Raw genomic sequence first — 12,737 nt, 5'->3', positions numbered from 1 at the left:
ACATGGCAAATTTAGACATTTGGAATACACATTTAGGAAAAATGTGTAGAGATAGAGGTCAGGTCAGCAGCAAACTGCCTACCTCAAATGCCTGCATGCCTCGAATGCCTGCATGATCTCATCCAGTTCATATCACCATGGTGATGTAGGAAATTACCCCAGGCTGGTACATGATCTCACCTAGTTCACATCAACAGGATGTTGCAGAAAATGCCCCTTGCTGGTGCCCCTAGCTGATATTCTTAAGGATTGACAAGGAGAATCCACCAATAAAATGCTGTTGCTATGCTGTTTCTATGTTACCTTTTGCTGCTTGGAGTAACTGTATAAAAAGCAATAAACACTGCGAAAAGCAGTCAGACATCCTTGCACCCTGCAATGACTGGTCTCTAATTACTTCATCTGGCGCCTGAGCTGGGACCCCCCCTCACCCCCCATGGGGAGCAACAGCCAACATACTTACCATCGTCTGGAACAGACCCCTAGGTGCACCTTCGTCCTCTGGGACCCCTCAGTGGTAAGTATAGGTTGCAATCTATCTCAGCACCAGCAGAAACATGTACAGGAACTCCGATTCCTGTTACATAAATCAGGTGTGACAGCGCCTGAGGCGGATATAAGGAAGCTGGTGGAGGAGGTAGGGAAACACTGTCCTTGGTATCCAGAGCATGGGATGCTCTGTTTACAGGATTGGATAAAGATAGGGCATACTTTACATTTTGAACCCTGGGCTCCAGTACAGATATTATATCGATGGTATCAGTGCCGTCAAGCAGTGGAAAAATTTGGCTCTGATGCTTTGGCAGGGCAACAATTAACTACAAGCCCCCCGCCTGATTATGACCAGATAAAAATTGTCACCCCAAAAGCATCTCCAATTGGATCTTTAGCTCCTTCTGAAGAGGCTAATTCTTTTGCCTCCTTACGGCCATTGTACACCCCCATAAGGAAAATATTAGAGGAACAATTAGAAAAAAGGGGGATGTAGAAGAAATTGCTGATATGCTTTTTGTTTGTCCAGTACACGCCACGGGACAAGTAAATCAGAATGGAGCTCAAATAGTGGAATATCGGCCTTTGTCCTATGCAATTTTAACAGAACTTAGAAAAGGAATTAGAGATATGGGGTTGGGAAGTACTTATGTGCAGAGAATGCTGGAAGCCACTATGAGAAATCATATCTTAGTGCCTGAAGATTGGAAAACTACCTTTTGCATGTTGCTTACTCCAGCGCAATATGTAGTTTGAGACAGCGAGTTTAAACATCAATGTGCTGTGCATGCTCTTAACTCGGGGGGGGGGGGGTGTCCATTATTCCTGATTAATTGTATGGTTCTGGCCCCTTTGCCCCAGTTGATGCCCAGGTTGTTCTACCGGCTGCCACTTTACAGGTTTCTTCTGAATGTGCTTATCGAGCCTTTGGAAAAGTGCCTGTTTCTGGCAAGCTTCATCAAGCCTTCTCTAATATCAGGCAGAAGGCCTCTGAGCTGTATCCTGATTTTGTTAATAGACTACAGGATGCCTTACGGAGGCAGATAGACAATCCTGAAGCTCAGCAGGAATTGTTGATGAGGCTGGCAAAAGACAACGCCACTTCTGAATGTTGAAGGGCAATTATCGGTTTGGGAAAAGATCCTGAATTGGCAGATATGATTAGAGCATGTCAAGATATAGGAACTGCCTCTTATCAAACCAATTTATTGGCAGCTGCTTTGTCACAAGGCAGCAAGCCTCAAGGAAAGTGTTACAACTATGGCAAACCCAGTCATTTTAAAAGGGAATGTAGAAATCTGGAGGAGGTATGTCTGCAGCATCTTGCTCCTCTTTCCATCACTCCTCTTTCCATCGGGGAGCGAAACCAAAAACAAAATGCCCAAAGTGTCAGAAAGGTTATCATTGGGCAAGTGAGTGTCAGTTAGGAAACTGCCGACCGGGACGGTCTCTGGCCCCAGTCCAAACAGAGACAACAGACCAACAATAGAAAATACTCCTGCAGCTACAAGAGGTAGTGCCGGAATTGATTTGATACTGCAGGAGGAAGTTAAATTTAAATTTCCTGGGGAGGTTCAAGTAGTTCCATCTCAATTATCAGGCCCCCTACCACAAAATTATGTAGGGCTTGTCCTTCCGCGGTCAAGCATGAATAAAAAAGGCATTTTTGTTATCCCCGGGGTGGTAGATTCGGACTATACCGGAATTATTTATGTTCAATTATGGACCAATTTGCCTCAATTTTTGCCCATTTACACTAGCCCTGCTCAGCTCTTGCATTTGCCTTATTTTGTCCCGGCAGGGGGAGAGTTAAAGGAGAGAGGGGAAGGAGGCTTCGGTTCTACTAACCTGGCCACTTCCGTTATAGCTGCCATCACTACCCCGATCACATTTCAACGGCCCCGTCAGATCATTGTGCTGCAGAGTAAGCCCTTTGAGGGAATTTTGGACACTGGAGCGGATGTTTCAGTGATCTCTGCCAAGCAGTGGCCTGACGCCTGGCCAACTGAGCTTTGTCCAAGTGTGTGGGGTGTGGGGTGTCGTCAAAGTGCACGTCAAAGTGCACGATTTCTTTCAGCCCATTTGCCTAACTCAGATTTGATTATCCAGGTCTGCCCCTTTATATTGGTTATTCATGTCAGCCTTTGGGGGCGTGACCTACTCCGTAAATTGGGTGCCACCCTCACTTTGGAAGACTGAGATTACTGCCCTCCCGTTGACTTGGCTGGTTAAAGAGCCGGTCAATGGCCCATGTCACACGAAAAATTGACGGCTCTCAACCAGCTGGTTAACGATCAGCTGCTTGCTGGTCATGTTGTGCCTTCCACTAGTCCATGGAATACCCCTGTTTTTGTCATAAAAAAAGAAAAGTGGCAGGTGGCGCTTCTTGCACGACCTTAGGGCCATTAATGCCTGTATTCAACCTATGGGCCCTTTGCAGCGTGGAACGCCTAACCCTAATTTGATTCCTCAGGATCAAGAAGTAATGGTAATTGACTTAAAGGATTGTTTTTTCTCTATTCCTCTATGCCCCCCTGATCAGGAAAAGTTTGCATTTACTGTGCCTGCAGTGAACCATTCAGAACCTAATAAACGTTATCACTGGACAGTTTTGCCACAGGGAATGCTGAACAGTCCCACGTTATATCAGCTTTATGTCGATGCAGCATTAGCGCGCAAACGTCATCCATTAGCTTTGGTATATCATTATATGGATGATATTTTAATTGGAGCACCAAAGATACAACCTAATTGGCTTTCCAAAATACAAAATGATTTAGGTATCTATGGATTGCAGGTTGCCCCGGAAAAAATACAGTTGCATTCTCTCTATCTTTATTTAGGGCATAAAATGTTGCAATCTTATTCTGCTCCAGCTTTTTCTTGCTTGAGCATACCCAAAGTTATTTCGTTGGTCAATTTGCAGCAATTGCTGGCCACCCTCATTTGGGTCCGCCCATATTTTTCTTTGCCTACACATTTGCTTAGTCCATTATTTGATTTATTGACCAAAGGAAAACAACCTGGAGATCTTAGTTTAGTTCCACCTGCAGCACTTGCCACAGTGGAGCAAATTAATGGCATTTTGAGTACTCAATTTGTGAACCGAATTCCACATAAAAATAGTCAGTTAACCCTTTTGATATTTCCTACTAGTAAGCTACCCACAGGAGTATTAGCTGTGTTAGAAGCGCAAAAAGTATATTGTATTGAATGGCTTTATTTACCCCATACCTCATCCCAAAATGTTTTACCATTTATCCAGGCTGTTGCTGAAATAATAACCTTAGGACGCACTTGAGCTTGCCGTAGAAATGGGACTGATTTAATGAATATTGTTCTTCCTCTCCCTAAATCTGATTTTCAATTTTATTTATTTATTTATTTAAATTTGTGTGTCTCTCTGTGTGTGTGTGTGTGTGTATGTATCAAAACTAAAAACCCTAAAAACCTGGCGATGTTTCTATGTCTGGGGTACTGAATGTGTTGGGCCCCATTTCCTGGCTATATTGCTAACTGAGCAAATATCTTGCTCCCATGTATAGTTAATCTGGATGTCTTTAATGTTTTTACTGTTTCTATTGTTTTAAAATGTTTTTACTATTTTTAATTCTATTGCATTTTTTTAATTACAAACCACCTAGAATCCCTGAGTAAATAAATAAATTAGCATTTCTATTTACTTTGTCTGGTATCATTATCTGTTATTAGTATTATTGAGCATTACAGGTAATCCCTGAGTTGCAAGCATTCCCTTAGCGAATGTTCGAAGTTATGTGATAAGCACCCTCTAATGCTTATGAGCAAATCCCAAAATTATGAATATTACGGCGGCATGGCAATCATTCACCCTTACGAGCGACTGCAGTGGCACTGCAACATTCACCCTGGTTATTCCCTCCCTCCCCAGCCCCGCCCTGGGTCTCCCTAAGCGCTAGTCCTTCAATACTCACTCTGTGAAAATCGATATCCTTCGCTTTCTTGGCTGCTCCAGGCCTTTGGTGCATTCGCAGAGAATGGAGGCCTAAAGTAATGTAAGATCATGTGAGTTCAGTGGCGTGAGATCTCATGGTACTTTAGGCCTCTGTTCGCTGCAACAGAGAACGGAACTGAAGCCGGGGAATGCTTCCGCATGCCTCTGGAGGCTGCATCCAGGGGTCTGATCCAGGTGCCGGAGGCCTTTTCCTGGCTGCTGCTGCCCAGAAATGGGCCTCCGGAGGGCCGCAGAAGCATCCCCTGGCCTCAGATCCAGGCGGCAGTGGCCTGGAAAAGATTTCCAGCATCCAGATCCATCCTCCAGAGGCCGTGGAAGCTTCCCCCTGGCCTCGCTTCTGGGCGGCAGTGGCCTGGAAAAGGCCTCCAATGCACGGATTGGACCCCGGAGAGCCACAGAAGTGTCCCCCAGCCTCACTTCCAGGTGGCAGCGGCCTAGAAAAGGCCTCTGATGCCCGGATCCAGTCTCCAGAGGCAGCAAAAGTGTCCCCCAGCCTCAGATCCGGGTGGCAGCAGGAACCGCAGCAGAGAGGAGACGGATCTTTTCAAGGTGAGTCCGGCGCAGTATGAATAGAGGGGGAAGGATGAAGTATCTTAATGGGTCGGGAAGTCTTTGGGGCCCTGTTCCATCACTAGGCTCTCCATGGCCTTCCCCGAGATACCTCATGTTCATTTAATGAGCTGTGTGCATTTTAACGAGCAGGGAGTGATCTCATTTGAGATACGAGATTCATTCCTACGAGTTTTCGAGTTACAAATGGAATAGGCAGGCTCCACTACGTTCGTAACTTGAGGACTACCTATAATTATATAACTGCAGAAATTGTCTTTCTTCACTTATTATCACTTTTAGAATTATATCTTTGTTTTAAATAATCAGCAGAGAATCTCTATAGCTCAGAGATTAACTGTGGAGGTTTTAGTGCTGAGTTTGATTGCTTGCAGATGTTTCATTATTCAACTAGATAACATCATCAGTAACATTTCATTATCCAGCTAAGCTATATCATCAAATAAATGATTTAAAAAAAAGAAAAAAATCAGTTCATGGAATCTCTATGAATTAGCCCGCAGACCCAATTCTTCTTAGTGGGGTTCTCTACTAGAATGCCCTTCAAAAGGAGCCTTGCCCATCTTCAGATTGTTACAGTTTTTAGCCCCAAGCAAATACATTCCTCCTTATCTTAGCATTCTAGGATTGTAAGCCCATAGTATTTTATAAGATAATTCTAATTCCTTGCATGAAATGGATGTACTGATATAGTTTAGATTCTATTCCCTATGCATTCTATAATATGTTTGAGGGTATCGTTGTATATTTTTTTTAATTTCATGGGATTTATTTTGTTTATAATCCACCATAGAATGTTTATATTTCAGCAACTGTAAATAAAAAGCAGATCAATTTCTCCTTCCTTTCAATAGATATTTCTCGTCACTTAGATAGAACTAACATCCCTATGCTTGTTGAGAACCCAAAAGTAACAATTTCAGTTAAATGAAAGCTTTAGGCATAGACCTTAAAATTACATTTTTTGAATGATAAGTGGAATATTATTTTATTTTGTCAGCTGCATCTTTTTTCCACTATTTGTGTTTTTTCAGCAGCAAATATTTATCAGGCACAATAGAACTATTGTGATATTATGAACAATATGTAAGTACTTCATAAGGCAATCTTAATATATGAAACAAATATGGCTGATCACTGCTAAACCTACAATTCCAAAATATATATTTGTAAATTCTATTTTTTCCTTAACTGCTCCTTTAATATTATACTTTTCTGTGAATAATTTACTAGCAACATTTTATATATTGATATGCTATACTTGGCAAATATACCATATTCACATGTACATGTCAATGAAATCCAAATCAACAAAATAATTGAAGTCCACCCAACTTAAAGCTACCAAGATTGAGAAACACTGGTCAATAACCCAGTGGTGGGATTCAAATATGTGAACAACCGGTTCTCTGTGTGGATGCCACTTCTGGAAGTCCACTCTGGGCCTGGGCAACAAAAAATTAGCTACCGGTTCTGCCGAAGTGGTGCAAACGGCTGAATCCCACCACAGCAATAACCCCTTTAATGCTTCTCTCAGGCCAAAAAAGAAGGTATTATGAATTAATTAGCATTTGCTTTTTGGTAGCTATTTGCATGGTTGAACAACTATGCATGCATACCAATATTATTCCAATTTATCTTGTTTGAACCCCAAAGCTAAACAGAATTGAGTCTGGTAAACATTTAGGTGGAAGATTGTCAGGATTACTAAAGCCATAGGCTAGACTGAAAAACAGTATTTGAAAACAAACAAGCACTAACATTGAAAAACAAATCATGAAAATGGGCATCTCCATAAAGTCAGTAGGGATGAGCTCAGTTTGAAGGAGCTTGGCTTACCTTACAAAAGGTTATTCTGATAAATTTTCCGTGGATATATCATTTAAACTCTCTTGAGGTAAAATTTTCTTCCAAGACAGAATACAGGCCTATAAATCACCTCCCCTTTGTTTAGTTTACAGGAAACTCTCACAAAGCAAGTTGGGTCCCACTCTGTAGATATGTAACACCTGGTTGTTATTGTCTGTAGGCAAAAGCATTCATCCCTATGGCTTTCAGTTTAGTAGGAGGACCTGTTCATTATAAAACACAGCCCTGACTTTATGTCCAGGAAAGAAAACACTCTCCCCATTGTACAGATGGACAAACAATGGGTTAAGTGACTCCCTTAAGGTTCCACAATGAGTCTGACAGATTGTCTGCCTAAGATATTAGTAAGGCCCCTGTCACCATAGCAGCCAGCTAGACAACTAACCTCACAATTGATGTTTTTATAATCCTCCTGGGCTGGATGAGCTCTAGGGTAATATTAAGGAAAAACAAAACTTAAGAATCTCAGAATAATGGGAGTAATTGTCCAGGTTCTTGCCTCAGCATTTTATGTGTGTAACAAGATTTTCTCAACAATTCTTTTCTATTAATGCTCAATAATAGGGGCCTGGATGATTGAAGAGACTGAAAACAGGCAACAGAGAAGCTTTTTACACTAACTACAACATTTGTTTCTATATTTGACTGGGTGCACCATATTGGTAAGCCATGATTTGTTTAATAAGCTACAACTGATGACTTTACACATCAAGTTAAGGCATAAGACAAGATTTATGAGCCATTGTAGTTGGGTTTATTTGTATTCACATGTTAAGCCAAATAAAACAAACCATCTATTGTATAATTATTCTTCCCCAAAGCCTGTATAAAGGATTCATAGCATAGTAAGATAATACTCAAATTACAACCATAATGAAGACAGCCCATTATTGTTGTAAGTTGTAACGGTTGTAAAATGGATGATCACATGACTGATCTGTTTTTACAATGTTTGTTAAGCGAACCCATTGTTCCCTGTGGCATGATTTTTATGAAAACTGAAAATAAGTGTTGGTTTTCACAAAACCATCATAAAACATGATGAGACCATAGAATGCTGCAAATGGTCATAAATGTGGCCCTCCTCCTGTGCGCTCACTGCAGTCAAGTAACTGTGAAAGGTAAAATCGTCAGAGCTTCAGATCTGGGTCGTGAGTCCCCTTTTTTCAGGTAGGTCATAACTTCAAAAGGTCACTAAGCAATTGTCATAGGTCGAGGACTATCTATACAATGTATAGAGCAAAGAGGCATGGGAGAAGTTAACAATTAATGGAAGAGCAGACTTTTGTGAAAAGAATTACAAGATTGAGGCTATTTCAGATGGAAGACTAGAGCTCCTGTTTAGGAGTCTGAGAGAAGTAAAAAAAAAAAAAAGTACACTTGCTAAAGAAAGAGCTAATTCAAAAGAATGGGGTGAGTGGGATGTCCCATAAGGGGATGCATTGTTTCTTTGCCTTTCTTTCACATTAGTTTTTATTTACACTATTGGAGTATTAGAATCTGTGAATTATACCAACGTTTCTCAGTGTTGGCATCCTTAAGATGTGGGGACTTCAGCTTCCACAGACCTCCAGGCTTTGTGGGAACTGATGTCCACACATCTTAAAGTTTCCAGGCTGAAAGACGCTGGGTTAGATTGAAGGAAGAATTGAGTGGAGAAAGGAATGTGTATATAAGTCATTAAAATGGCAAAGCTGTGGCTTTCATCATGTTAAGATATTTGTATAGGCTACTTAAAAACATAATGGTTCTGTTGGATCAAGTCATAGTCCCATCTGGAGCAGCATTCTGCATTTACAATGCTGGATGCCTTTGGGAAGCTCATAAGCCTGGAGATGTGGGCAATAGTTCCCCCTCCACATTCACATCCTAGCACTCACTGTTTAAGGTATTCAGAAAAAAAATACACAACCCTCAGTAAGAGTAACCATTGATAACCTAATTATACTATGCATGAATTTGTCCAGTCCTTTTTTAAAACCATTCAAAGTGGCAGCAATTTCCACAGTTTGACTACTGCATGCATTCTATGAATTTTCCTCTCTTGGCCCTCATGCTTCACTATTAGGATGGTATTGGGCAGGTGATGAGTGGTGCCTGGTTTCCTCTAGACCAGGCATGTCAAACTGCCGGCCCACAGGCTGGATGCGTCACACCGAAACCGCACCCACCCCATTGCCGGCAATGGGGGAAAATTCGCAATACATCGCGTGACATCACGTGACAGTGCAAGTTTGACATGCCTGCTCTAGACATAATGTTTAGAATTGAGGCCAAATAGCTCAATCTTAGTTTCATCAGATCAGAAAATCTTGTTTCTCACAGTCTGAGAATCCTTCAGGTATTTTTTTTCCAAACTGCAAGTGGGCTTTCATGTGTTTTGCACTGAGGCTTCTGTCTAGCCAATCTGCCACAAAGCCTAGATTGGTGGAGGGCTGCAGTGATGGTTGTCCCATCTCCACACAGGATCCCTGAAGCTCAGAGTGATCATTGGGTTTTTGATCACCTCTCTTGCTAAGGCCCTTCTCCCCAGATTGTTCAGTTTAACCAGTTGACCAGCTCTTGGTTGTGTCAAACTTCTTCCATTTGAGAATTATGGAGGCCATTGTGCTCTTAGGAACCTTCTGTGCAGCAAAAAAATTATTGTAGCCTTCTCCAGATCTGTGCCTTGCAATACTCCTGTCTCTAAGCTCTGCAGGCAGTTCCTTTGACCTCATGGCTTTTGCTCTGCTAAAGTATGCATCGTCAGCTGTGAGGCTTTCTATAGAGAGGTATGTGCATTTCCAAATCATGTTCAATCAATTTAATTTACAGTACCTATTTCATGTGCAAACCCAATTAGACCGGTAGCTTCAATGCATGGTTGTGTTGGGAGGAGCAGTTTAGATTTTTGAGGTATTCAAATACCCTCACATCCCTCCTTGTAGTTATTTGTTAGGTTTTATTAAAATAATCACTCAAATTCTTTAAATTATTTATTTATTTAATCTCCAGCTTGTCTGATTGTGTAAAAATTTGTAGCAATTTAGAGTCAACTGGTAAAGTTATTTAGCAGCTGCCATTTCTGGAATACCTCATGTGATTTTTATTGAATGTTTCTCTCATAACAGGTTCACCATTGATGAACAGACAAGTTATCTGAGTAAAAAGAACGGCGGTCAATCTACATTCATCAGTTGCTGTGCCTTCTGAATCCACACTATTATGAAACTGAGTGGCTTTCCTCCAGAGGACCAGTTCTTGAAATTGCTTGTAGAAAAGCTCCAAAGACAGTGAAGAAGTCTGATGTGCAAACTAGGACCTTCTTCTTATATGCCAGGTATTCTTTGACAAAGAAATATCACTTCTTCAATGTCACTTCTTCCTCTTCTATCCCCTTATTAAAAAAAAAACACCAGGTTACACTAGGCACATTTGATTACCCAGTAATAACTCAGTTCCAACATCCTCTATGCAGTACAAATGGTGGCAAAGGCAACAATTTATACCTCATATCTTTTGAATAAGAATCTCTGACTTTGTTTTGAATAATGTGGTTAAAATTGGAGCTGGCTGTAAGCATAGCTGCTTTCATCTGGGATACACACCTCTCCGGAAACCACCAGCAGCAGCTTGTTGAGCCAGCCAAACAACTAGCTTCATTTCAGGACAAATGATTTTTTTCCCACTGCAAACTTAGTTCAGAAGGAAAGAACAGCCACATTAAATTCTAAACTGTAGTTGAGTAAGGAGGAGTTCAGGGGCAAACTCTGGGGGTTGACAACTGTCACCAAATATTCTGAATAATGAAACAGAAATAGGAAGCACATTTACTAGCCTCAATATTTCTGCAAAAACTGTCCAAGTAAACAACATAAGCATAACTTAAGAAACAGGTTTGGGTGGCTTATCCAATTTACCTGCCTGGTGCTCAATCACAAGTCAACAGGAAAGTGGTGTTAATGCCAGTCACATGGACCACTAGTGCAGTGGCCCCTTGGAAACTCAGCCAGGAACAAAACAATCGCCACCGAGTTGCCCAGCATGAACATATTTAGGTTGATGCACACGTCAAACCCAGCCTACAGTATCCCCTGCAGCAGCCATGTTTTAAGATGAGAGAGGATAGAATAATTGGATCTCTTTGCCTTGCTGCCAATCTGAAACAGATATTTAACTTTTCAGTCTATTTCACCAGTTTACCATTGATACTTTTTCACTAGGACTATATATCACTTTAGACTCCCATTAACCCTCCTTCACAAGATGGTTTCTTTTTTATATGTTTGACTGGCTTGGCCAACTCTTGGTTACTACACACCCCCCCGTGTGTGTGTGTGTGTGTGTGTGTGTGTGTGTATAGTCATCACATTCTCATCACTGTCTCAAAATACAGGTAGTCCTCAACTTAAAACTATTCATCTAGTGGCCATTCAAAGTTACAATACTGAAAAAAGTGACATGAACATTTTCCACACAACTCTTGCAACATCCCCATGATCACTTAATCAAACTTTGGATACTTGTTAACTGGTTCATATTTTTGATGGTTGCAGTGTCTCAGGGTCATGTAGTCACTTAACAATTGTGTTACTAACTTAACAACTGCTATGATTCACTTAATAACTGTGGCAAGAAAAGTCATAAATGAGGCAAAATTCACTTAACAACTGTCTCACTTAGCAACATTTTGTGAACCAATTAGAACTCTATCAAAAGGGAAAGCACAAAAATGTTAATCCAGTAACCATCTAACTTCCAGCAACATTCTTAGTTTGTATTAGAGGTTTGTGAGAAAGAGTTGCAGAACTCTCATAGCATCTTTTCTTCTGCTGAGCCCCACATCTTTTCATGGCCAAACTTCTGCAGTGACAGGGTACAACCCAACAGCTACAAGGAAGGACAAAATAAGAATTCCAGCTGGACATTCTTTCCTCCTCTCTGTGTTCTGCTTCAGAATTGCTCTTTATCACAACTGAGCCAACTCAGAACAGCTCATCTATCAAAGGGAGACATATAGCAGAATACAGCACCAATGTAGCAATGTGGTAAGGTGACTGTATGGCAGGGGTGTCAAACTCGCAACGTCACATGACGTGTCTTGACGTATAGCAACTTTTTTGCCATTGCCGGCAATGGGGTGGGCACATTTTTGCTATGATGCATCCGGTCTGTGGGCTGGCAGTTTGACACCCCTGCTGTATGGGAAGGGTCTGGGTTTGAATCAAGGAATTCCCTAAGTCTGTACTAAATTGATGACAAAGTAGTCATCAATTCAGAACATAATTTTTTTTAATGAAGCCAGCATTAGCTTGGTTTTTATGGGCCTCTTGTGACTGGCAATTCTCTCCCTCCACACACACTGAATGTACTACCTCATGTACTAGTTTTTCCCCAACAGTTAAGTGCTTGTGGGACTGAACATGAATAAATGCTAGATTTTTAATAATGGTGGGATAAAAATGTGGTAAGAAATTCACAAATGACAATTTTTGTTAATATGGATTACATCAAAAAGACTGAAAGCCATTCAACCATAATCTCCATAATATTGGCCCAAATGGGACCCCTTCAAGGAGGGCTTGTTATGAAACCATCTTTGCTTTATTAATCAATGTTGATTTCACAATCAGGACTCTGCCCCAATCAGTATTTGTGTAATAACAGTTTCTATAGAAACTCTGGTTTCTTGGGGAATCAAGAGTCTACAGCCCAATAAACCAACTGGATGATTTGGGGCCAGTCACCAACTCTAAACCCTAGATCAGTAGTGGCGAGCCTATGGCATGCATGCCAGAGGTGGCACTCTGTGGGCATGCGTGCCATGCCCCGG

General features: G+C 41.3%; 1 pseudogene; it reads right to left on the bottom strand.

Annotated features, from left to right (window-relative positions):
* Positions 1–10,127: 10,127 nt before the first annotated feature.
* On the bottom strand, positions 10,128–10,734 carry LOC114923955 (annotated as a pseudogene).
* Positions 10,735–12,737: the final 2,003 nt, after the last annotated feature.

This window comes from Protobothrops mucrosquamatus, unplaced genomic scaffold (genome assembly GCF_001527695.2).
Source record: "Protobothrops mucrosquamatus isolate PMUCROS unplaced genomic scaffold, P.Mucros_1.0 scaffold1, whole genome shotgun sequence".
Lineage (NCBI taxonomy): Eukaryota > Metazoa > Chordata > Lepidosauria > Squamata > Viperidae > Protobothrops > Protobothrops mucrosquamatus.
Note: the sequence above shows the minus strand (reverse complement) of the source record. Positions and strands in the feature narration are given on the sequence as shown.